Genomic DNA, 16,630 nt, shown 5'->3' on the forward strand with positions numbered 1-16,630 from the left:
CTGCTGTGGTTGGCCCTGGACATCAGACCTTGCTTTCTTTTTGGCCACAGGTTTTTTGTGGTGATGTCTTACAGAAGTCCCACTTCTGCTGCTCCATACTTCTTTTGATGGACCTATTAATGAAAGTGCAATTTTGTTATGGCCATTCCTTTACAAACATACCCTATACTACAATGGACACTTTACCTGCTTCTACAGCATCATCATCATCAGATGTGATAGGAGTTACTGGACGACGAGTAGTACTGCTTTTTTCAAACACTGTATAAAAAAAAAATGTATTCATGCTATTGTTGATACATCCACCCATTATGCTTATAAACATTTATTCTTTAAGAAATGCTTGCTTTATTTTTAATAAAAACATAAGGACCGGAAACAAAAAATACAATACATAAAACAATAAACATTGTCCAATAGACATATGCACTATGGAAAAATCAACACAGGAAAACATGTACAGGACACTGACATAGGCCACAAGTAAAAAAACAAACATTAACAACCAAAAACACACACATCTTCATTTTGTATTGAAAGGAAAAATATTACAGATGCAATATATAAATTGCTCTTTGATGTGGCACTCCAAACACACATTACCACTATATGAGCCAAACCAAAATGTAAAAATATTTTAAAAATTACACTGCAGTGTGGTGTCACGGTACAAATACAAACTAAAAATTATCAAAGAAATAGTGGTATTTTGTAAAAAAATATTACATTATGTAATAATGACATTACACATGTAAGTGGTTTCCAAACCACTTTACACTACTCCAGCCTCTAACATGACAACCACTGTTTTTGAAACATTGCACATGGATAACATAAATATAAAACATAGTCACAATTATAAAAAAGAAAAGGTCCAAAAGGAAAACATTATTGCAGGACAATTCAGTGACACACCAAATCCAAACTACACATGCAAAATATCTTTGATAAAAACACATGACATACAATAAAATAAGATGTTACATTGGCTTTTGTATAAAACATTAACCAAAACAATGTATTTGCTGACACACACTTGAAGATGGGAGTAATATGCAACGTGAAATGACACACATTTAAAAAAAATAAAAATAAAATAAGGTCATAGAATGTTAATGCAAATACACATGCTCACCATTCTTCCTGGGCCTATCTGAATCCCGGACATGGGTTGCAGAGACTACTTCAGGAGGTATGACACTCCGCATGGGCTCCTCATACTCCAGATATCTTCCAATATAGGGCTGCCCACCACCGGTTTTTCGAGCCGACTTCGCCTCCTTGGCCATTTTGGACTTGACACGTCGCTTTATGTCATAGTGTCCTCCGTCCGCTTGACCACCCCCTCACTATTGACAGCAGCAACAACTTTCGCCCACAACACCGTCTTCCTCCGTGTTGGCACCTTGGCGGACTCAGGCCCAAATAGCTGCCTCTGATACTTCATCAGCTCACGCACCAATGCCACATTTTCAGCAAAACTAAACTTTACATTCCGCCCAGTCTTAGTAGTGGTGCGTGGCTGCGGAGCACTCTGACTGTCACTATCACTTGAGGCTGCTGCAGCAACCTCACCCACCTCCTCCACCTCACTAACCTCACTAACACTCACCTCCTCCACCTGACCGACCTCCTCCCCCTCACTCACACCCTCCACCTCACCCACCTCTGAGTCACACATAATTGTGTGTCTAAACAGTTAACACAGAAAAAAATATAGACAAACAACACACTCCTCCGCTACCACTACACAACTCACACACACACACACACACACACACACACACACACACAAACACTGACAAGGGACTATAAAGAAAAATAACTTGGACTAAAAATGAGACAAAACCACAAAATACAAGACTACAAGAATGACAAGACGACTTTCAAACACAATACCACACTCAGAAATCGCTACCAACACTCCTCACCAAACCACAAATTCACCTACCTTCACAGCACAACCTCCCTCCTCCTCACCACTAACTAAACCCACGAGGTGCGGACGGTTTGGGGCGTATTTATATTAGTGATGAGCGGGTTCGGATCCTCGGAATCCGACCCGCCCGAACTTCACCTTTTTTTTACACGGGTCCGAGCGACTCGGATCCTCCCGCCTTGCTCGGTTAACCCGAGCGCGCCCGAACGTCATCATCCCGCTGTCGGATTCTCGCGAGACTCGGATTCTATATAAGGAGCCGCGCGTCGCCGCCATTTTCACACGTGCATTGAGATTGATAGGGAGAGGACGTGGCTGGCGTCCTCTCCGAGTCCGTTGTATTATATTAGAACTTAGTTATAATTGTGGGGAGGATTGGGGACGGGGAGCAGCTGTTAGGGAGTACAGTGCAGGGTTTTGAGTTGAATCCGTTGTTTCTCTGCCTGAAAAAAAACGCTCCACCATATCTGTGCTCACTCAGTGTGCTGCACTGCTGCATGATATATCTGTGCTGAGTGCACTGCTCACACTGCCTAATTGTGGGGACTGGGGAGCAGTTATAGCAGGAGTACAGTGCACAGTTTTGCTGACAGTGACCACCAGTCCAGTATACGTTTGTCTGCCTGAAAAACACTGTGGTGTTTTTTTTTTTTTTCTTCATGCTAGTTTGTTTAGCAGTCTGCTGACACTGCAGTGTCCACCAGGTCCGTTATACAGTATATTATATATATAATTAAGCACTAAGCAGCAGTACGGTAGGCCACGGCTGTACCTACCTCTGTGTCGACTCGTCACTCGTCGTCCATAAGTATAAGTAATACTATCCATCCATCTACATTGTATACCTGTGGTGTTTTTTTTTTATTTCTTCATACTAGTTTAGCAGTCTGCTGCTGACACTGTCCACCAGGTCCGTTATACAGTATATTATATTTATATATAAGCACTAAGCAGCAGTACGGTAGGCCACGGCTGTACCTACCTCTGTGTCGTCACTCGTCCATAAGTATAAGTAATACTATACTATCCATCCATCTACATTGTATACCTGTGGTGTTTTTTTTTTCTTTCTTCATACTAGTTTAGCAGTCTGCTGACACAGTCCACCAGGTCCGTTATACACACAGTATATTATATTTATATATAAGCACTAAGCAGCAGTACGGTAGGCCACGGCTGTACCTACCTCTGTGTCGTCAGTGCACTCGTCGTCCATAAGTATAAGTAATACTATACTATCCATCCATCTACATTGTATACCTGTGGTGGTTTTTTTTTTTCTTTCTTCATACTAGTTTAGCAGTCTGCTGACACTGTCCACCAGGTCCGTTATACAGTATATTATATTTATATATAAGCACTAAGCAGCAGTACGGTAGGCCACGGCTGTACCTACCTCTGTGTCGTCACTCGTCGTCCATAAGTATAAGTAATACTGTACTATCCATCCATCTACATTGTATACCTGTGGTGGTTTTTTTTTCTTTCTTCATACTAGTTTAGCAGTCTGCTGCTGACACTGTCCACCAGGTCCGTTATACAGTATATTATATTTATATATAAGCACTAAGCAGCAGTACGGTAGGCCACGGCTGTACCTACCTCTGTGTCATCACTCGTCGTCCATAAGTATAAGTAATACTATACTATCCATCCATCTACATTGTATACCTGTGGTGTTTTTTTTTCTTTCTTCATACTAGTTTAGCAGTCTGCTGCTGACACTGTCCACCAGGTCCGTTATACAGTATATTATATTTATATATAAGCACTAAGCAGCAGTACGGTAGGCCACGGCTGTACCTACCTCTGTGTCGTCACTCGTTGTCCATAAGTATAAGTAATACTATACTATCCATCCATCTACATTGTATACCTGTGGTGTTTTTTTTTTCTTTTTTCATACTAGTTTAGCAGTCTGCTGCTGACACTGTCCACCAGGTCCGTTATACAGTATATTATATTTATATATAAGCAGTAAGCAGCAGTACGGTAGGCCACGGCTGTACCTACCTCTGTGTCGTCACTCGTCGTCCATAAGTATAAGTAATACTATACTATCCATCCATGTACATTGTATACCTGTGGTGTTTTTTTTTTTCTTTCTTCATACTAGTTTAGCAGTCTGCTGCTGACACTGTCCAACAGGTCCGTTATACAGTATATTATATTTATATGTAAGCACTAAGCAGCAGTACGGTAGGCCACGGCTGTACCTACCTCTGTGTCGTCACTCGTCGTCCATAAGTATAAGTAATACTATACTATCCATCTACATTGTATACCTGTGGTGGCTTTTAGTTGTGCGCAAAATATGGAGAACAAAAATGTGGAGGTTAAAAAAATAGGGAAAGATCAAGATCCACTTCCACCTCGTGCTGAAGCTGCTGCCACTAGTCATGGCTGAGACGATGAAATGCCATCAACGTCGTCTGCCAAGGCCGATGCCCAATGTCATAGTACAGAGCATGTAAAATCCAAAACACAAAAGATCAGTAAAAAAATGACCCAAAAATCAAATTTAAAAGCGTCTGAGGAGAAGCGTAAACTGGCCAATATGCCATTTACGACACGGAGTGGCAAGGAACGGCTGAGGCCCTGGCCTATGTTCATGGCTAGTGGTTCAGCTTCACATGAGGATGGAAGCACTCATCCTCTCGCTAGAAAAAAGAAAAGACTTGCGGCAAAAGCACAGCAAAGAACTGTGCGTTCTTCGAAATCACAAATCCCAAAGGAGAGTCCAATTGTGTCGGTTGCGATGCCTGACCTTCCCAACACTGGACGGGAAGAGCTTGCGCCTTCCACCATTTGCACGCCCCCTGCAAGCGTTGAAAGGAGCACCCGCAGTCCAGTTCCTGATAGTGAAATTGAAGATGTCGGTGTTGAAGTACACCAGGATGAGGATATGGGTGTTGCTGGCGCTGGGGAGGAAATTGACAAGGAGGATTCTGATGGTGAGGTGGTTTGTTTAAGTCAGGCACCCGGGGAGACACCTGTTGTCCGTGGGAGGAATATGGCCATTGACATGCCTGGTGAAAATACCAAAAAAATCAGCTCTTCAGTGTGGAAGTATTTCAACAGAAATGCGGACAACAGGTGTCAAGCCGTGTGTTGCCTTTGTCAAGCTGTAATAAGTAGGGGTAAGGACGTTAACCACCTCGGAACATCCTCCCTTATACGTCACCTGCAGCGCATTCATAATAAATCAGTGACAAGTTCAAAAACTTTGGGCGACAGCGGAAGCAGTCCACTGACCAGTAAATCCCTTCCTCTTGTAACCAAGCTCGCGCAAACCACACCACCAACTCCCTCAGTGTCAATTTCCTCCTTACCCAGGAAGGCCAATAGTCCTGCAGGCCATGTCACTGGCAAGTCTGACGAGTCCTCTCCTGCCTGGGATTCCTCCGATGCATCCTTGAGTGTAACACCTACTGCTGCTGGCGCTGCTGTTGTTGCTGCTGGGAGTCGATCGTCATCCCAGAGGGGAAGTCGGAAGACCACTTGTACTACTTCCAGTAAGCAATTGACTGTCCAACAGTCCTTTGCGAGGAAGATGAAATATCACAGCAGTCATCCTGTTGCAAAGCGGATAACTGAGGCCTTGACAACTATGTTGGTGTTAGACGTGCGTCCGGTATCCGCCGTTAGTTCACAGGGAACTAGACAATTTCTTGAGGTAGTGTGCCCCCGTTACCAAATACCATCTAGGTTCCACTTCTCTAGGCAGGCGATACCGAGAATGTACACGGACGTCAGAAAAAGACTCACCAGTGTCCTTAAAAATGCAGTTGTACCCAATGTCCACTTAACCACGGACATGTGGACAAGTGGAGCAGGGCAGACTCAGGACTACATGACTGTGACAGCCCACTGGGTAGATGTATTGCCTCCCGCTGCAAGAACAGCAGCGGCGGCACCAGTAGCAGCATCTCGCAAACGCCAACTCGTTCCTAGGCAGGCTACGCTTTGTATCACCGCTTTCCAGAATAGGCACACAGCTGAAAACCTCTTACGGCAACTGAGGAAGATCATCGCAGAATGGCTTACCCCAATTGGACTCTCCTGGGGATTTGTGACATCGGACAATGCCAGCAATATTGTGAGTGCATTACATCTGGGCAAATTCCAGCACGTCCCATGTTTTGCACATACCTTGAATTTGGTGGTGCAGAATTATTTAAAAAACGACAGGGGCGTGCAAGAGATGCTGTCGGTGGCCAGAAGAATTGCGGGCCACTTTCAGCGTACAGGCACCGCGTACAGAAGACTGGAGCACCACCAAAAACACCTGAACCTGCCCTGCCATCATCTGAAGCAAGAGGTGGTAACGAGGTGGAATTCAACCCTCTATATGCTTCAGAGGATGGAGGAGCAGCAAAAGGCCATTCAAGCCTATACATCTGGCCATGATATAGGCAAAGGAGGTGGAATGCACCTGTCTCAAGCGCAGTGGAGAATGATTTCAACGTTGTGCAAGGTTCTGCAACCTTTTGAACTTGCCACACGTGAAGTCAGTTCAGACACTGCCAGCCTGAGTCAGGTCATTCCCCTCATCAGGCTTTTGCAGAAGAAGCTGGAGGCATTGAAGGAGGAGCTAAAACAGAGCGATTCCGCTAGACATGTCGGACTTGTGGATGGAGCCCTTCATTCGCTTAACCAGGATTCACGTGTGGTCAATCTGTTGAAATTAGAGCACTACATTTTGGCCACCGTGCTCGATCCTAGATTTAAAACCTACCTTGGATCTCTCTTTACGGCAGACACAAGTCTGCAGAGGTTCAAAGACCTGCTGGTGACAAAATTGTCAAGTCAAGCGGAACGCGACCCATCAACATCTCCTCCTTCACATTCTCCCGCAACTGGGGGTGCGAGGAAAAGGCTACGAATTCCAAGCCCACCCACTGGCGGTGATGCAGGGCAGTCTGGAGCGACTGCTGATGCTGACATCTGGTCCGGACTGAAGGACCTGCCAACGATTACTGACAAGTCGTCTACTGTCACTGCATATGATTCTCTCACCATTGAAAGAATGGTGGAGGATTATATGAGTGACCGCATCCAAGTAGGCACGTCAGACAGTCCGTACGTATACTGGCAGGAAAAAGAGGCTATTTGGAGGCCCTTGCAGAAACTGGCTTTATTCTACCTAAGTTGCCCTCCCTCCAGTGTGTACTCCGAAAGAGTGTTTAGTGCCGCCGCTCACCTTGTCAGCAATCGGCGTACGAGGTTACTTCCAGAAAATGTGGAGAAGATGATGTTCATTAAAATTAATTATAATCAATTCCTCCATGGAGACATTCACCAGCAGCAATTGCCTCCACAAAGTACACGAGGACCTGAGATGGTGGATTCGTGGGGACGAATTAATAATCTGTGAGGAGGGGGATGTACACAGTGAAAGGGGTGATGAATCGGACGATGATGATGAGGTGGACATCTTGCCTCCGTAGAGCCAGTTTGTGCAAGGAGAGATTGATTGCTTCTTTTTTGGTGGGGGCCCAAACCAACCAGTCATTTCAGTCATAGTCGTGTGGCAGACCCTGTCGCTGAAATGATGGGTTCGTTAAAGTGTGCATGTCCTGTTTTTACAACATAAGGGTGGGTGGGAGGGCCCAAGGACAATTCCATCTTGCACCTCTTTTTTCTTTCATTTTTCTTTGCGTCATGTGCTGTTTGTGGAGTATTTTTTTGAAGGGCCATCCTGCGTGACACTGCAGTGCCACTCCTAGATGGGCCAGGTGTTTGTGTCGGCCACTAGGGTCGCTTAGCTTAGTCACACAGCTACCTCATTGCGCCTCTTTTTTTCTTTGCGTCATGTGCTGTTAGGGGAGTATTTTTTTGAAGGGCCATCCTGCGTGACACTGCAGTGCCACTCCTAGATGGGCCAGGTGTTTGTGTCGGCCACTAGGGTCGCTTAGCTTAGCCATCCAGCGACCTCGGTGCAAATTTTAGGACTAAAAATAATATTGTGAGGTGTGAGGTGTTCAGAATAGACTGAAAATTAGTGGAAATTATGGTTATTGAGGTTAATAATACTATGGGATCAAAATGACCCCCAAATTCTATGATTTAAGCTGTTTTTTAGGGTCTTTTGAAAAAAACACCCGAATTCAAAACACACCCGAATCCGACAAAAAAAATTCGGTGAGGTTTTGCCAAAACGCGTCCGAACCCAAAACACGGCCACGGAACCGAACCCAAAACCAAAACACAAAACCCGAAAAATTTCAGGTGCACATCACTAATTTATATGGTTGCGCACAGACACTCCTACCATCTGAAACACAACCAATCACGAACGGGGATGAAAAACAAAACTAAAAGTGAAAAGGCTGCCGCAGGAAAAAAAAAAACCCTGCCGCATTTAACTTAGAAAAAAAAACAGAAAAAAAAACAAAATCATGAACGCAAACGACAATGACGGCCGTAAATGTGCCAAAAAAACCCGACTGGCATCGACATCGGAAAACACGAAAACTATAAAGTCGACTGCTTCGTAACTTTGCGTATATGGATTCAAAAAGTTGCATGAAAATGCACCCGATACAAAACGAGTTTAAACACTACACAAACCGACTCAAACTCGAATATTAGTAAATTTTGCCCCAGGAGATTAAATCCTGGAATGACATAGTACTAAAACCATCAGATAAAGGTGGAAATGTTGTGATATGGCCAACAGAATTATACCTTAAACAAGCAAAGAAACAACTGGATGATCATGTTATCAAAAGAGTCTCTTTGACCCGACAGAAAATTACACAAAATCATACATGAATATCATTGATAGGGCCTATCAAAATGGCATCATCGCCAAGTCAGAACACGAATACTTATCTGTCATCAATCCTCGAGTAACTAAAACAAAATCACCAAGTAGGCGCACGGTACCAGTGATGTTGATAAAAACACAATTTATTAACATAAAACCAATAACAAACTGATTAAAAGACACAACACTACACAGAGCATATAACTGAGGTATTATACCTTATAGTTCACACATAAAGTGTATAAATAAGTGAAAGGGACACTAATATGCAGGAGAACCCGTCTCTGTAAGATAGGGTTAATCTCTCACATTAATTCCATATCAGACAGTTTAAATGAAAAGGAAGTCCTGTAAACTGATGTAATTAGCGTTTGTGACCATAAAGGTGTCCAGATTTAAATAGTGTTTCCTTGGAGCAAAATAAACCAGCCGATTAATGTTACCTCAGTTATATGCTCTGTGTAGTGTTGTGTCTTTTAATCAGTTTGTTATTGGTTTTATGTTAATAAATTGTGTTTTTATCAACATCACTGGTACCGTGCGCCTACTTGGTGATTTTGTTTTAGTTGTTTCACTTTCAGGAGGCCGGCTACCTCCTTACCAAGTGGCTGCCATTACCAGTGCTATATTTGCACGACCCTGTTCAGCGCCTAAAAACCTTTTTTCTGTTTGCTTGATCAATCCTCGAGTACCTACCTTTTACCGAAGGTACATAAGGATCTCAGAGGCCCTTCAGGCTGACCAATTGTCTCGGGAAATGGTGGCTTACTGGAAAGAGCATGTATTTTCCTGGACACACACTTGAGAGATTATGTTTTGGAACTTCTGTCATACACAAGGGATACGACAGATGTCCTAAAGAAGATCAATGATATACAACTAGAGGACACACATCTCCTTGTCAGCCTGGATGTTGAGGCTTTGTATACGAGTATAACCCATGACCTTGGCATCCAGGCAGTGGAATACTTTTTGAGGATGAAGGGGATGGATGACTTTCATCAATTCCTAGTGCAAGTTCTTTATTTTGTGCTAAGTAGGAATTACTTCACTTTCAATAACCTCTTCTACACCCAGGTAAGGGGGACAGCAATGGGGGCAGATTGTGCCCCCACCTATGCCAACCTCTTCCTGGGGTGGTGGGAGAGGGAATTTGTCTTCTCGGATGACCAAGAAGAGCACACTAAGCATATTATACTCTGGACATGTTACATTGATGACATCCTCATCATATGGGATGGCACACAGGATGAACTTCTGGGATTCATTAAAAAAAACTCAATAATAACACCCTCAACCTCACCTTCACTTGTGAATATCACAAGGACAGTATATGATTTCTGGATCTCCGAATCTATAGAGACACCAACAATATGATCTCCATGGAAATTTACAGGAAAAGTACAGCCACTAACACTCTCTTATATCAAACAAGTTCACATTTTTCTCCGACTGTAACTAATATTCCGAAAGGAGAATTCCTGCACCTCAGAAGAAACTGTTCCAATAACGAGGTCTTTGAAACAAGAAGCAAAGAATTGACAGTCAAATTAAAGGAACGAGGATACAGCATGCGGTCAATCATAAAAGCTAGAAGATCCCTCACTCATACAACAAGGGAATCCCTCATTTTTCACACCAGCATACCTACAGAAGAATTTCAGACCATAAGATTTGTGGGAGATTTCTGGGAAGAATGGAGGGAAATCAAATCAATTTTGCAAAAACACTGGCCCATTATACTCTCTGATGAAGACCTAGCCAAAAAACTCAACAGCAAAATAGACCTAAGCTGGAGACGATCACCTAACCTGAAGGACCATTTGGTCAATAGCCACTACACACAAAGACCATCAAGAGATCCAATAATGAAAGGTAGTTACCCATGTGGCAGCTGTAAAATTTGCCCACATCTAACCGACAAACAGGAACTAATGGATAAATATGGAGACAACATGAAAATAAATGACTTCTTTAATTGTAGAAGCAAAAATGTTGTCTATTGTATCTCTTGTCCATGTGATCTGAGTTACGTAGGGATGACTACACGCATGCTAAAAATCAGGACTCTTGAGCACATAAGCAACATCATTAATGCTGAAAGAAATCAACAAAGGATGCAACAATTAACAACTATATCAAAACATTTCCTGACACATCACTCGGGCTCAGTACATGATCTTAAAATACATGGCTTGGAACAAGTCAGACCAGGAATCAGAGGTGGAGACATCACATGGATGCTCCTCAGAAAGGAGAGTGAATGGACCTTTAAATTAGATACCTTGGCTCCAAAAGGTCTAAATGAATACCTGAATTACAACGTGTTCTTACAGGAATGACTTAGTACTTACAAAATAACCTTTCTTTTATAATTTTTACATTATTTTTTCAATTTTTTTCACTTTACACACATTGGGGCAGATGTATTATCCTGGAGAAGGCATAAGGAAGTGATAAACCAGTGATATGTGCAAGGTGATAAAGGCATCAGCCAATCAGCTCCAATATGTAAATTAACAGTTAGGATTGGATTGGCTGGTGCCTTTATCACCTTGCACATATCACTGGTTTATCACTTCCTTATGCCTTCTCCAGGATAATACATCAGCCCCATTGTTTTTAATTGTTTGGTTTTTGCACCCAAATCACCTCACCAGTTTTCATGCACAAAACACAGCTCACAATCTCATCAGACTAATTTAACCACTGATTACAATATACACCAAATTTCCTTTCCCTCCTCTTCTTCCTCTCGATCCATACCATTAGCTCTTTCTTTTTACACCACACTAGCAAACCACCACCACTTTTTCACATTACTTCCTTCCTTCCTTCACCTTCTTCCGATGTCCAATCCAGCACCCCAGCCAACACATTGTATGTCCTGGAACAAGGACTCACACACCTCCTCCGATCCTTTCCACATTCCCATCAACACATTACACAGGTCATCTCATCTCCCACTCATGCTCGGTCCCAGCACACATTCCATTTTATATTTCTGCCACAATTCCATCACTTCACTTTCTTTTAACCATTATTCTTATCACACATTTCACTTCTCACATTGTACAACACTTCTCACATACTGCACATTTACCTAATTCATTTCAGTTTTTAATACCTCACACCCCCGTCCTATTTTCTTTCACCAAAATTATTCCCCCCCCCCTCTCCCTTCCCCTCTTTCCTTCTCCCCTCTCCCCCCCCTCCCCTTCCCCTGTCTTCTCTATTTATTTACACATACTGAAACCAATTTTATCACCTTCATAAACCTAGTTTAAACTTTAAAGTGTTTATATTTATACAAGTGCCATCTTAAATGCACTACAAATGTTTTACATCACATACCCAACATCACACATCCCTGCATCCATTTGGTACAATCGCATATCCATTTGTTACAATTATTTTTATCTTTTTCTTCATATTTATTTTCAATTATTATGACTCCTTTTCATTTCCCTCTTTATTATTTGAACTTTGTCCTCAATCACCTAAATCTTTTCTACATATCTCATATCATTCATAATAATTTTTTATAATATATTTCTTATTCATTATCATCTTTATTTTTATTATACCTTTATTTCATTTATTGATTTTTCACAATCATATTATCAATTCACAGTCAGCAATATACTTACCTCCTATAACTCATTGTTTCAAAGACATTATATGTTCTACAGTAACAATCATTTTGATATGATGAGTTCATTAATTGACCGGAATAGATCAACAAACTATAGTAAAACATCTATATAAACAGCAGTTCTGATATTGGCTTTAATCAGCCCCTTGTTTTTATCCGATCGGGATAGATATATATATATATATATATATATACACTTTTACATATATTTCTCAAAGCTTGCAAGTCTCAGGATATTGCCTTAGCTAATGCAGCATAATATTCATTCTTTTTATAAATCATTTCCTCCTGGATACTTATCCAGTCATGTGTGGGATGATCACCTAATATTAGGAGGAACATTGCATCCAATTACAGGAGGACGTGTCCAGCGTGATGTAAACATCAGCTGGTCCGCCGCCCGACACACCACTGTGTCTGATAGGGCCGAAACACACGAGGCGGCTGGCGCCGCCCGGCAAACACCCGGCCGGCTTTAAACCGCTGCCGTGATGTAAAGACACATGCAGCGCAATGTGTCCTTACACACGGCACGGTCCCGGCCCGGCTGCCGGGTTGCAGCCGGGTCTCACCACTGGAAGGTCCGGCTGCCGTGCGGGCTCCTGGCCGTCTTTGCAGCTAGTAAACCGTGTGTGTGAAGGGGAGCTTTCACACACAACGGTTTTTTCCCAAGCCGTGTCTAATGCTACGCATGCGCACAGCATCACACACGGCTCAAAGCCGTCCTGTGTGACAGACCCGGACGGTTTCTCCCGGATGCCATCCGGGAAAAACCGGAGTGTGTGTTACAGCCCATAGGCTGGATCTCCCTTTAAGAAAGACGGCGGTGGGCTCTGGGAGCAGGCGATCAAGTTCCCAGAGCGAAATGCGCGTCACTTTCGGTTCCAGTGTCCGAACTTCCGGTGGCGCGGACATCGGCTCCCAGATCCAGGCTCAGAGTCCCGTCTCCACAATGGAAAGGTATTGCTCCAGGGACATAGGACCCCCCTCCATTATCCACACTGCCCACCAATGAATAGGGTTGGTTCTAAATTGGAGTGGGGGAAGGGACCTTCTGACGTCACTAGGGAAGGAGACACGTCACCAGGGGGAGGAGCTACGGCTGAACAGGGTACCCGAAAAGTACCCTCGTGGGCTCGCTTCGCTCGCCACGATTCGGGGTCGATGGCTCGCTTCGCTTCGCTCGCCACCTGATTACTAAAGGTAATAGTTGGTGGTGTGGATACTAGAGGACCTATCCCGCTGGCCTAGCTCCTCCCCCTTGTGTCGTGCCTCCTCCCCCTGATGTAAAAGGTCCCTTAGGACACTTGAATCTAGCATCAACCCAATGAATAGCGGCACCGAGGGGTGGACCACACACTGAGTGGGGACATTTCACTTCCTGTTCCGGTGTCCGAACTTCCAGTCGTACGGACCACGGACATCGGTTCTCAGTTCCAGGCTTAGTGTACCCTCTCCACAACGGAAAGGTATTGTTTTAGTGATACAGGACCCCCCCTACAATACTCACACTGCCCACCAATGAAGAGCGGCACTGAGGGGCGGACCGCATAATATGTGGGGACATTGCCAATATACCTGCAATCTATCCTACACTTACTGACAGTGACCCTCATTTTAGGTTTTCCACCCAGGGAACACTGAATTGGTAACAGCATTCCATTCATATTGCCCACCAATAATTAGGGATACTGTGGAATGTAATATTTCTGTTGCAGGGGACATTTACTCATAAAACAGGAACCATTTAATCCAATTCGATTTCTGTATTAATCTATATATTGCACTGAAGGGTTTTTGTCCTTTTATATATTGTACTGAATTACTTTTTTATATTTTCTAACTACCATAATCACAGCTACAGTATATCAGCTGTATTAACTGTGAACAAACTGTGGTTTGCAGGTCCATTCTTTTGTTTGTCACTATAATCACAGCCATTTGTATACACTGTGAACAAGCTGGGTTTTGCTGCTTCATCTATGACATTGTATCTTTCTTTTCCAGCACACCTACAGCCTGTATCAGTTGTGTATCAATTTGACCATAATCACAGTAAATTGTTTAAATTGTGAACATACTGAGGTCTATTGCTTTGTCTGCCACACTTATTCCACATTAATTACAGTTTTATATATAAGCTGTAAATAAGCTGGTGCATGCTGCTCTATCCATTACATAATGTGTGCACCATTTATTATTACAACCTGTATTAATTGTGTAAAAACTTATCATAGTATTTAAACTTGCTTATTTTTCCATATTACCATACAATTGGGGAATACTGAGTGCATTTCTTTGGGCACTACCTTCCCCTTACTGTCTATTGAAACTCAATCCCTTTTAATTTTCTGGGGTTACTCTCTCATCCCGTGAATATCAGTGGTATTTTGCAATGCACATGGCAACAGAACGCCACCCCACTTAGGAACAGCAGAAGTACCCCTCTATTCTTTACTTCTGAGCCAGTGTCTGTCTCTGATCACTCTCTCATTCTGTCATTCGATGTTGAGACAGATGACTGAACAGCAGAAGTGCTAAGAAACCCACACCTGGCTCCCTCTTTTCAGAAATTTATTATAAGACATCTATACCTAAAATACATTCTGAGATTTATGCCACTCAGTAACATCTTCTATTACTTTTGCTCTTTTACGGGTATAAAATTTAGGTATACATCAGTTCAAATTTTTATACACAAAGTCTTACAGGAGTCTGTGTGTCCAAATTGAGTGTGTGTGTCAGAAATTAAATTACCTACGGTCAGACCACACTGGGTATGCCCAACCTCGTCTGATTTTGGAAGCTATGCATTGCAGGGCCTGGTCAGTACCTGGATGGGAGACCACCAGGGAATACTAGGTACCGTAGGTATTTTATTCTCTCACACAAATTTAATTTTGTGAGCCACGGACAATGCACAGACTATAGATCTGATTACATATTGAAATAAAAATCTTTACGGAACAATAGTGCACTGACATGTACCTCAGTATAATTTACACGCAAGCCCTATATGTGTTGGTGTGCTCAGATTGGTGGTATGCATTAGAATTAATTTACCTACAGTCAGACCGCACTGGGTATGCCCAACCTTGTCTGATCTTGGAAGCTATGCACTGCAGGGCCTGGTCAGTACCTGGATGGGTGACCACCAGGGAATACTAGGTACCACATCACATTCTGTGACCCTCAGACACATTAGAGATCACAGACCACATTGGAACATTAGACCACACTGAGCCCCTGTGAGTGACTCAATTCCCATAAGTATTTCCCGATACAGGGACACATATGTATTTTACTTAACAAGGGAAAACATACCGTATATACTCGAGTATAAGACAACTTTTTCAGCACTTTTTTTTGTGCTGAAAAAGCCACCTTGGCTTACACTCGAGTCAGCGTTAGGAGGGACACGGAGAGCGCAGCGCGCGGCTCTCCTGTGTCCCTCCTGCATCTCCGGCGGCAGCGGCGTGTGTGTGTTAAAGGAAGTGCACGAACCGGCACTTCCTTTAACACACGCCGATGCCACCGGAGACGCAGGAGGGACACAGGAGAGCCGCGCGCTGTGCCCTCCGTGTCCCTCCTTCAGAAGACAGCGCGGGAGCGACGGAGGGTAAGTATCTAGCACTGTGGGGCATATCTGGCACTGTGGGGCATATCTGGCACACCTGGCACTGTGGGGCATATCTGGCACACCTGGCACTGTGGGGCATATCTGGCACACCTGGCACTGTGGGGCATATTTGGCACACCTGGCACTGTGGGGCATATCTGGCACACCTGGCACTGTGGGGCACATCTGGCACTGTGGGGCACATCTGGCACTGTGGGGCACATCTGGCACTGTGGGGCACAGTGGCGGAACTGTGGGAGGTAGTGGAGTCGGCTGCCGCCGGGCTCCTGGCCACAAGGGGGCACATCTCCTCCCCTGCCTGACGATCGCTCGCTGCTATTGCAGATGGAGGAGCTGTGTTAGTGACACTGAAGCTGCCTCCTGTGTATACACTGGCACTGGCTGCAGCTAGGGGGAGCTCCAGAGCGCAGCTCCTCCCGGGCCCTGCCAGTTAAGCAAGCCAGCCCGGAGAAGCTCTCTACTCCTCTGTCAGTCTGATGGTAGCCAAAGGTAGGCACTGTGTGGGGGGTGGGGGAGAGGTGTAGTTGGGGGTGCTGGAGGGGCTTTAATAAATGTTGGAAGCACTGTTTTTTGTGTGTGCATGTTTTTAAGTGAGGTGTGTGTGTGTGTGTGTGTGTGTGTGTT

At 43.9% G+C, this 16,630-nt stretch overlaps 1 pseudogene; it reads left to right on the forward strand.

Moving 5' to 3' along the window:
- The first annotated feature begins 15,121 nt into the window (after positions 1 to 15,121).
- On the forward strand, positions 15,122 to 15,240 carry LOC134930067 (5S ribosomal RNA; annotated as a pseudogene).
- The last annotated feature ends 1,390 nt before the right edge of the window (positions 15,241 to 16,630 follow it).

Source organism: Pseudophryne corroboree, chromosome 5 (assembly GCF_028390025.1).
Source record: "Pseudophryne corroboree isolate aPseCor3 chromosome 5, aPseCor3.hap2, whole genome shotgun sequence".
Taxonomy (NCBI): Eukaryota; Metazoa; Chordata; class Amphibia; order Anura; family Myobatrachidae; genus Pseudophryne; species Pseudophryne corroboree.